This window comes from Bos javanicus, chromosome 18 (assembly GCF_032452875.1).
Source record: "Bos javanicus breed banteng chromosome 18, ARS-OSU_banteng_1.0, whole genome shotgun sequence".
Classification (NCBI taxonomy): Eukaryota; Metazoa; Chordata; class Mammalia; order Artiodactyla; family Bovidae; genus Bos; species Bos javanicus.
Window position 1 is genome coordinate 19,971,710 of NC_083885.1, and position 8,670 is coordinate 19,980,379.

At 44.9% G+C, this 8,670-nt stretch overlaps 1 long non-coding RNA gene across 1 annotated transcript; it reads left to right on the top strand.

Moving 5' to 3' along the window:
• Positions 1-3,766: 3,766 nt before the first annotated feature.
• Positions 3,767-7,461, top strand: LOC133230159 (uncharacterized). Its single transcript, XR_009730764.1, has 3 exons — positions 3,767-4,259; positions 4,361-6,713; positions 7,384-7,461. It is a non-coding gene; the product is annotated as an uncharacterized LOC133230159 (long non-coding RNA).
• The last annotated feature ends 1,209 nt before the right edge of the window (positions 7,462-8,670 follow it).

Here is an 8,670-nt window from a genome sequence, read left to right on the forward strand (position 1 = left end):
TGTAGTTTGCTGATTCCTCTTGTCATTAGCAGTAAGGCAGCTCTCTCAGCCTGAAAAAGTGCCATCCAGAGGGAAGAGGTCAGCCGGAAACTCCAGCTTTGTCCAGCTCGGAGTAAAAGTCAAGGAAATTCACGTTGCAAAGATCCTCGAGGTCACTGTTTCCACTTCCTATTTGACAGAAACACAGAAAGTAAAGGGACACCCCTAAAGCCATATACCTATCTGTGATGGACCCAGGGCTAGATCCACAAACTGCCTTCTCGTGAAAATGAGTTTTTGTTTTAGATTTGAGAAGGTCAAATCTCTGATTCAAGAACCCAGGAAAAGAACCAGCCTCTCTTGACTGAGTTATTATGGAGTAAAGGAAGAGGGAACAAATCCCCAAGAACTCCAAAGCCATCAAGTTGTGCTTTTTCCCAGCCTTTCCATTAGATGTGGTGGTGTGGAGGCAGCCAGCTTGCTGCAACAAGTCTGTACAACAAGTTTTAAAGCAGTGTGAATGCCAGAAATGTTGAGTAATATCATGTTTTCAACTTTCTATATATTTAATCAAGACACGAAGTAGGTTTCAAACTCATTTCCCCCAAAAGAGGACTTTGTTGGCAATCCAACCAAGTCAAGAAAAATGTTAGAGGCCCATTTGAGCCTCAGAGATGACTGGACATCAGAAAGCACGTGGCCAGGATGCCTTTGAGCCAACTTGGCATGACAATTCTCTCAGAGTAGTTTTTCCATAGTCTTTGACTCCTTCTAATCTCACATCTCAAGGCTTCATCGCTGAAGACTTAGGTTTCCTTCCCTAGTACCAGATTGAAAAGTCCCAGGTAGGCCTGCCCAACATGGGTCACTTGCCTATGTCATTTCTTTGATGAGCCTTTTTCGGACCAGTTCCGGGCAAAGGGGAGTTGTTGATTAGGGAGCTTCAACCGTTTCTCACAGTCCCTCAGTGTTCTCATGCTTCCAGAGCCCTTCATTTCTGAGGAAGCCTTCATTCATATTTAAACATTAGAACAGGAGTGTGGAAACGTTTCTCACAGGTCTATTTTGGAGAGTTCTATGAATGGAAGGAGGTTGAGTGCAGTGATTGATTAGTAATGTCTTCCATACCCTGGGAAGGTGGAGCAACAACAGGCATGCCACCCATGTGTCATCTTTGTGTAAAGGACCTTAAAGGATCCCAACCCAAACCAGGGACACAAGGTGCGTCAGATAGAGCCTTGCCTTCAGAGTCAAGTGAAAAAGGCAGATAATTAAGAGATTTATTACAACAGAGTGACAAGAGCCGACACTATTGATACATATAGGAAGGGAGCAAACACAGGAGAATGAACCATGTTTCTTGTGGCATAGATACATTTTGATGATCTACCTGGAAGGAGGGATAGAGGAAGAATTACATTATTTCTATTTATCTAATTGTGTTTTTTGAAGAGATTTTTTAATATGGATCACTTTTAAAGCCTTACTGAATTTGATACAATATTGTTTCTGTTTCGGTTTTTTGGCCATGGAGCATGTAGGATCTTAGCTCCCAGACCAGGGATCGAATCCACAACTTCTGCATTGGAAGGCAGAGTCTTAACCACTATACTGCCAGGGAAGTCCCTCTAATTATGGTTTTCTTGAATTGGTACTGAAATGATAATACATTGCCCAGCCAGATCAGAGTTTATCTAGTTCTCTCTAGGAGATGAAGGGGCGCCCACCCGCTGTGATTATTTTCTATAAACGAAACATTTGGAGTTACTGATGGTTGCTGCACACACTTCAAATTTATGTTTTAAGTAATATTTTAATGAAGAGATTAAAGATAGGACAGTGACATTATAACCTAACAAATTGCTTCTCATATGCTATCCTCTTCCCTCACTGGACATCAGACATGGGACCCTGAGAGGTCTCTGAATTCTGGAGCCTAAGAATCCTCATTTCATGGCTACTTTGATAAAGTAATTAACATGGTTCAAGCCTGCACATGGTGCCTGGCACATACATGAACCCAAGAAAGGATGCTTAGAGTCATCCATAAACCCATGTATAAGAGAGTTGGCTCTTCAAAATCTGTCAGACATATAGACTGGAGGCCTAGCTCAGTCTCACTAACTTACCCCCAGGTAATGATAAATCTATTGCTGAGCCTGGGTTTGATGTCTTCTGGTTCAGAATCTGACTTCTGTAAGCTCAGAGGCAAGATAAACCAATTGGTTTCTGATCTGCAGCCTCAGTAGACAGACAGGTATCCATCCTGGCCAAATCTGCCCTTCTGCACTTTGGCCATGTTGTGAAAACTCACGAATTCTGGCTGGTTGGCAGTGAGGTACAGGACCACCTTGGTCCCACAGCTCCCAGTATCTACCACACCACCCAGGCTGGGTGCAGAGCTCCCAAGAGTGCACAGAGTGAGAGGGAGGTGGGCAGTGGGCTGGCTGAGCCCGTGTGTAATGAGCACAGATCAGAGTCCCTCACCCTGAGCTTGGCCAAAATCACAATGCATTTGGCCCTGGACCCATTTCCCCTTAAAATTTTAAGCCCATGAGTGTTTTCAGGTGGATTTAATCTACTTTTTTTGTATTCATTGTTATTTATTTGCATTTAGCTCATAAAAATGTTGTTTCTAAAGAGATGGTGGGTGGCCAAGAATACTTTATTACTATTTTTTAATTCTTTTCCTTCCTCTTCTTTATAAATCTTCTTTCTTAGGAAAAGAAATTATCCTCTCCTCCTTTTTATTTATCTGAATATTTAAGACCAAATGTCTCAGCTTGCTTGGAGGTTAGTATCCATTGATCTTACTATCCACTAAGTGACTTCTTTCAGGGCAAAACCTGAAGCAATTGTTCTATTTCAACATTTGTTCTGTTGATGCCTTCACAGGGTACATTTAGGATAATGTTACTTATCAGAGTGTAATATTAGTCATCTGGATGACTCACACTGAGGGTGGGGTAGAGCAGATGGCTGGAAGGGTGCTCTTTAACATAGAGTTTCTGGAAATTTGGGGTTAGAGTGCATGTCTTCAGACTCTGGAGATCCTAAGAGGCTTTCCTACAGACTTCATAGCCCTGGACTCAAAATGCAAACTGGCCCTTGTGACTGTCTTCTGGACCACTGCCTGGTATGAGCACCTGGAAACTGATCAAGGCACTCCTGTATGCATGTAGAGGGTAAGAATTAAGAGAAGACTGCACCCCCTCCTAGCCCCACCCTGCCCACTGCAAGGAGTGGAAGGGAAGGCAAGGCTGAGCAAAGTCCAATGGCTAACATGGTAATCACATCCTCCAATAAATGGCATCCTTCAATTGCCTTAAAACAAACAAACAAACAACTTCTCTCTCCACTGGGAAGGAGCTAGGAAGGAAGAGAAAGACAACTAAATGAAGGATGCCCATGACCTTGGCACAGAGTGTGGGGAGAGCTCTCCTCTCCCTTCTGTCTAATCTTCTAATGTGTTTTCTTTTCCCCAGTGAAGACAAGACTATACTTTTTTTCCTCTTCTATCCTCACAGCACATAGATCCAGGTCCCATAAATGAGATGCTCAATCAAAATTTGATTATATTGACTATCACTTGAGTCCAGGGATTTGGACTGGTACCGGTCCATGGCCTGTTAGGAAACAGGCTGCACAGTAGGAGGTGGGCGAGAGAAGCTTCATCTGTATTTACAGGTTCTTCCCATCACTCCCATTATTGCCTGAGCTCTGCCTCCTGTTAGATCATCAGGGGCATTAGATTCTCATCGGAATGTAGACCCTACTGTGAACTGCACATGCGAGGGATCTATGTTGTGTGCTCCATCACCATCACCACCACCCCAGTCCATGGAAAAACTGTTTTCCATGAAGCTTGTCTCTGGTGCCAAAAAGGTTGGGGACCACTGCTTTAGTCTGTCGGAGAAGGCAATGGCACCCCACTCTAGTACTCTTGCCTGGAAAATCCCACGGACGGAGGAGCCTGGTAGGCTGCAGTCCATGGAGTCGCTAAGAGTCGGACACGACTGAATGACTTCACTTTAACTTTTCACTTTCATGCATTGGAGAAGGAAATGGCAACCCACTCCAGTGTTCTTGCCTGGAGAATCCCAGGGACGGGGGAGCCTGGTGGGCTTCCATCTATGGGGTCTCACAGAGTTGGACACGACTGAAGTGACTTAGCAGCAGCAGCAGCAGCTTTAGTCTATCTCCTGGAAGATAAAGGGAAGCACATGGATTTAAGGTCTGAGTTGTTATTTTAAACCTGGGACTTGAGTTCTTTTCATGAGGTAGTTTAATTTCCACTGGATTGTTTTATTTTTAAACTTTTCTAAAAAGTCTTTAGTGACTTTGTTACAATATTGTTTCTGTTTTATGCTTTGTTTTTTAGCTGTGAGGCATGTGGCACCTTAGCTGTACAACCAGGAGCGAACCTGCAACCCTCTATACTGGAAGGTGACGCCTTAACCACTGGACCACCAGGGAAGTCCCCAGGGAAGTGGGTTGTTTTAGAGATGAACTTCTTCTACTTGTTTTACTGTGAAGTGGGGAAAGAATTCTCCTATAACTCAGGAGACCTGGATCAGAGACTTGGTGCTTCCTGACTCCAGGGGCTGGGTGATGGCAGCAAGACACTTAATTTCTCTGGGACTCATTTTCACCCTCTTTAAAATTAAGACCCTATAACCACAGAACTTTAAAGGTCACCTAGCTTCATTTGCTTCATTTTGTAGATGAGCAACCGAATTAATACTTAGACTACCTAGAAACAGAAAGTAGGCATAGCAGGTAGAACATAGATCCCTGGGTCAGCTTGCCTGGGCTCAAATCCCACCTGAGTCAGTTACGGCAGTGTGACTTCAGGCAAGTTATTTAATCTCTCTGAGCTTCAGTTTCTTCATCTGAGGAAGAGGATAACAGTAATAGTACCAATCAAGTAGATTGCTAAGAAGACTCAATATGTGGCTAGAGCTTAGAATAGCATGACAAGGAGTAAGTAAGCATCAGCTTTTTAACAAATATTTATTTATGTATCTATTTGGCTGCAAGCGGTCTTAGTTGTGGCATGTGGATTTCCTATCTCCGATACAGCATGCGAGACGTTTAGTCATCACCTTCAAACACTTAGTTACAGCATTCGAAATCTAGTTCCCTGATAAGGGAATGAACCTGGGCGCCCTGCATTGGAAGCGAGGAGTTTCAGCCACTGGACCACCAGGGGAGTCCCAGTAAGCATTAGCTTTGATTATCAACCCAAGATCAGGTGCTCTTGTTCAGCTACTCAGTCAGGTCTGACTCTTTGAGACCCCATGGACTGTAACCCACGCGGCTCCTCTGTCCATGGAATTTCCCAGGCCAGGATACTTGGTTGGGTTACCATTTCCTGTGCGCTATGTACCAATCATATTGACTTGGAATTAGAACCCTGTCTTCTGAGGGCCACTATTCCCCTTAGATTCATCTGGTGGGAAATTTAAAAATACTTATGTCTGGACCCCAGTACACATCAATGAAATCAGAGAGAGAAGAGGCCTGGTAATTTGTATTTTTAAAAAGCTTCCTCAAGCAATTCCAGCATGTAGGTAGGACTGAGAACATCTGCTGTACACTTATTACCTTTAACTGTTTCAGAGGATTTTCTTGTTTCTTTGTTTTGGAGAATCAGGTAAAATTTAAAAGCTTTATGGGTCAAGTTAACTGTTTGTCAAGGTCTTTTTCTCTTGCAAGGGGCCTAAGTTGCTTTCCATTGCTATTCTCACTTCAAGGATGTGAAAAATACATTTTTTCTATTTTCTTCCTTCCTTGCAAGCCTCTGCTGGGGGCTGAGCACAGGCACACTGGGACTTATTTCAGAAGAGCCAGAACAGCCCCCCACCCACTATCTCTCCACGCTCCACCCCCCCCCGACAACAGGAGAGACACATCTAATCCCTCTAGTCATTATCATTTTAATGTACAAAATGACATTGCGCCGAAAAGAAGGGGTTCATAAATGATATCTGATTTTAGAAAGTTTTCCAGCCATTGTATAAATGACAGATCTATAAAAGAAGACTGAAAATGAATTTCAAATTAAAAAAAAAATAATTCTATGTTTTTATGGCAAGCTTAAAAAAATCCTGAGAACAAAATGTTTCTGGGGAGGGTGATTCAAGAGCCTGCTGGAGCTGAGCACTGCAGGGCTTGAGGCAACGGACTCAGACCTGGTGGGGAGGTGGGGGTCTGTCCAAGCAGGAGACGGTTACCCACTTGGTGAGGCAGAATCCAGAACAGCCCCAGAGGCCTGAAGAGGAACAGTGCTGGTATCTCCATGGAGGAAAGAAAACATGTAGGGCATATTGGAAATGATGGCTTACAGTTTCTCTGACAGCCTGGAGGCCTAGATGCTGCTGATGGATGGAGTTATACCCTGAACTTCTCCACACATACATCTGGGGTGTGGATGGAGCAGAATTGTGGCTGCTGTGGTTTAGTTGCTCAGTCGTGTCCAACTCATTGCAGCCCCATGGATCATAGCCCACCAGACTCCTCTGTCCATGGGATTCTCCAGGCAAGAACACTGGAGTGGGTTGCCATTTCCTTCTCCAGGGGATCTTCCTGACCCAGGGATCGAACCTATGTCTCCTGCATTGGCAGGCAGATTCTTTACCAGCCACCAGTAACGCTTGAGGATTGGATGGAGCAGAGGAGAGCTGAGCAGTGTTCCTCTTCTAATTGCCTCCCTGACCCCAAATTTCCATCAGGTAAGAGAAGCCTCTTGGGAGAAGAGTTACCCTGAGGGAGGCCCTCTCTTCACTGAGAGTCAGGGATACTTCAGCTTGTGTGATGCAGAGGATGGTCCCAAGGGAGGTCAGTTTGCAAACCAGGACAGGGAGGCTTCAGAAAGAGGAGGAGGAGAAGCAAGGTAGCTGGTACCCTGAGTTGGAGGATTGGAGAAGAGAAGAGCGTTGAAATCACAGGGACCTGGATGCCTTGGTGAAGTCCTGTAATGTCAGTGGCCTGGTTGGTCTCCAGAGATAAGGAAGCTCTTTCCTGAAGCCAGGAGGCATCCTGGTTTCTAGAACTGGCTGGGGGTTGGGGCGGGGGGGTGATGTGCAGGGAGCAGTTAACCAATCTATGGCTCCATCTGTAACTCAGTTTGAGGAGACTGAGTCCAGCAGGTGCAGTGGTTGTGGGTTCTGACAACAAAGTTGTCATCTCCCCACTCCAGGCAGTGTGGGAATGGGTCAGGTACATGGAAACACTCCCAAGTGACTTAGAGATACTAGTCAACTAAACCAGAATTCCTACTAAGACAGTGAGGGTGGGGAAGGCAAGAAGGGGGGCCTATGAATTTGTGATGGGGGCTTTAAAAATGTATAATCCATTTTTTCCCCCCAATTTCTTTTCCATGCTGCTACTGCTGCTGCTAAGTCACTTCAGTCATGTCCGACTCTGTGTGACCCCATAGACGGCAGCCCACCAGGCTCCTCTGTCCATGGGATTCTCCAGGCAAGAACACTGGAGTGGATTGCCATTTCCTCCTCCAATGCATGAAAGTGAAAAGTCAAAGTGAAGTCGCTCAGTCGTGTCCGACTCTTAGCGACCCCATGGACCGCAGCCTACCAGGCTCCTCCGTCCATGGGATTTTCCAGGCAAAAGAACTGGAGCGGGGTGCCATTGCCTTCTGGCTTAAATGTTGATTCCATCTACCTAGTTCCTCTCCAATCCATTTGGTCTCTTCATTCATTCAACACACATTAGCCCCATTTCTGTGATAGGAACAGAAAGAACCAAGGAAAACTGAGATCTTTCTTCATCTCCTGGGCAAAGTGGTCCTATATTCTGCCAAACCCACTGGGGAGAAGCTCATGGGTTGTTACACTCTCCATTCTTCACCTCCATTTCTGATGGCTTCTTTTCCCTCATACCTGCATGCCACACCAGCCAAAGACTCAGACTGTCACACCAACACCTCCTTGGCTGGCTTTCAATTTCTGCAAGCCAGGGGTCCCACATATTGGGTGGGCATCCTTTGCCTACAGGGTTCTCCTTTAAACCCATTCCCAAGGACAAAAATGGCCTTAGATTCTATGAAAAGAAGGTCATGGAGCCAAACCCACAAGAAATACTGCCTGTTTCATTCTCTTCTTGGAGTCACTTCACAAATACTGACGGACATAAGACTTAGGTGTTCTGGAGGTGATAAAGTCTTTTTCATTTTGCTTAAAACTAAACAAAACTCACCAAGCCTGTGTGGCCACAGGAGCATTTACTGTTTCTGCAGTAAAGAAACAAAACTCCTTTTACACAATGCTTTTCCTTACTTGCAGTGTCCCATGTTAAATGATTTGGAAATATTTCAATCACTTTGAATTCCCACCCCTGGAATTCTCTTCTCATTCAGAACTTCTAACCACCTTCTGAGCAAAACTTTCAAAATTGCCATGGTCCAGGCGAACCATAATTTTGCAGCCTCGTCTTCCATCACACCCCACCAGCCACATTACCTGTGACTGCTATAAGCACAGCCTGGACCATCCAGCCTTGAGACTTTTGCTCAAATCTTTCCCTCTGCCCATCTCTCCCTATTCAGTCTGTCCATCCATCAAGAACTCCAGAAATAGTCATCCTCTGATGTTCTCTGCATTCCCTGACCTTTGCCTCCCAATTCCATCGTAAGGTTTTGTTTCCTTCTTTCAAGTGTCATAATTTTCTCTT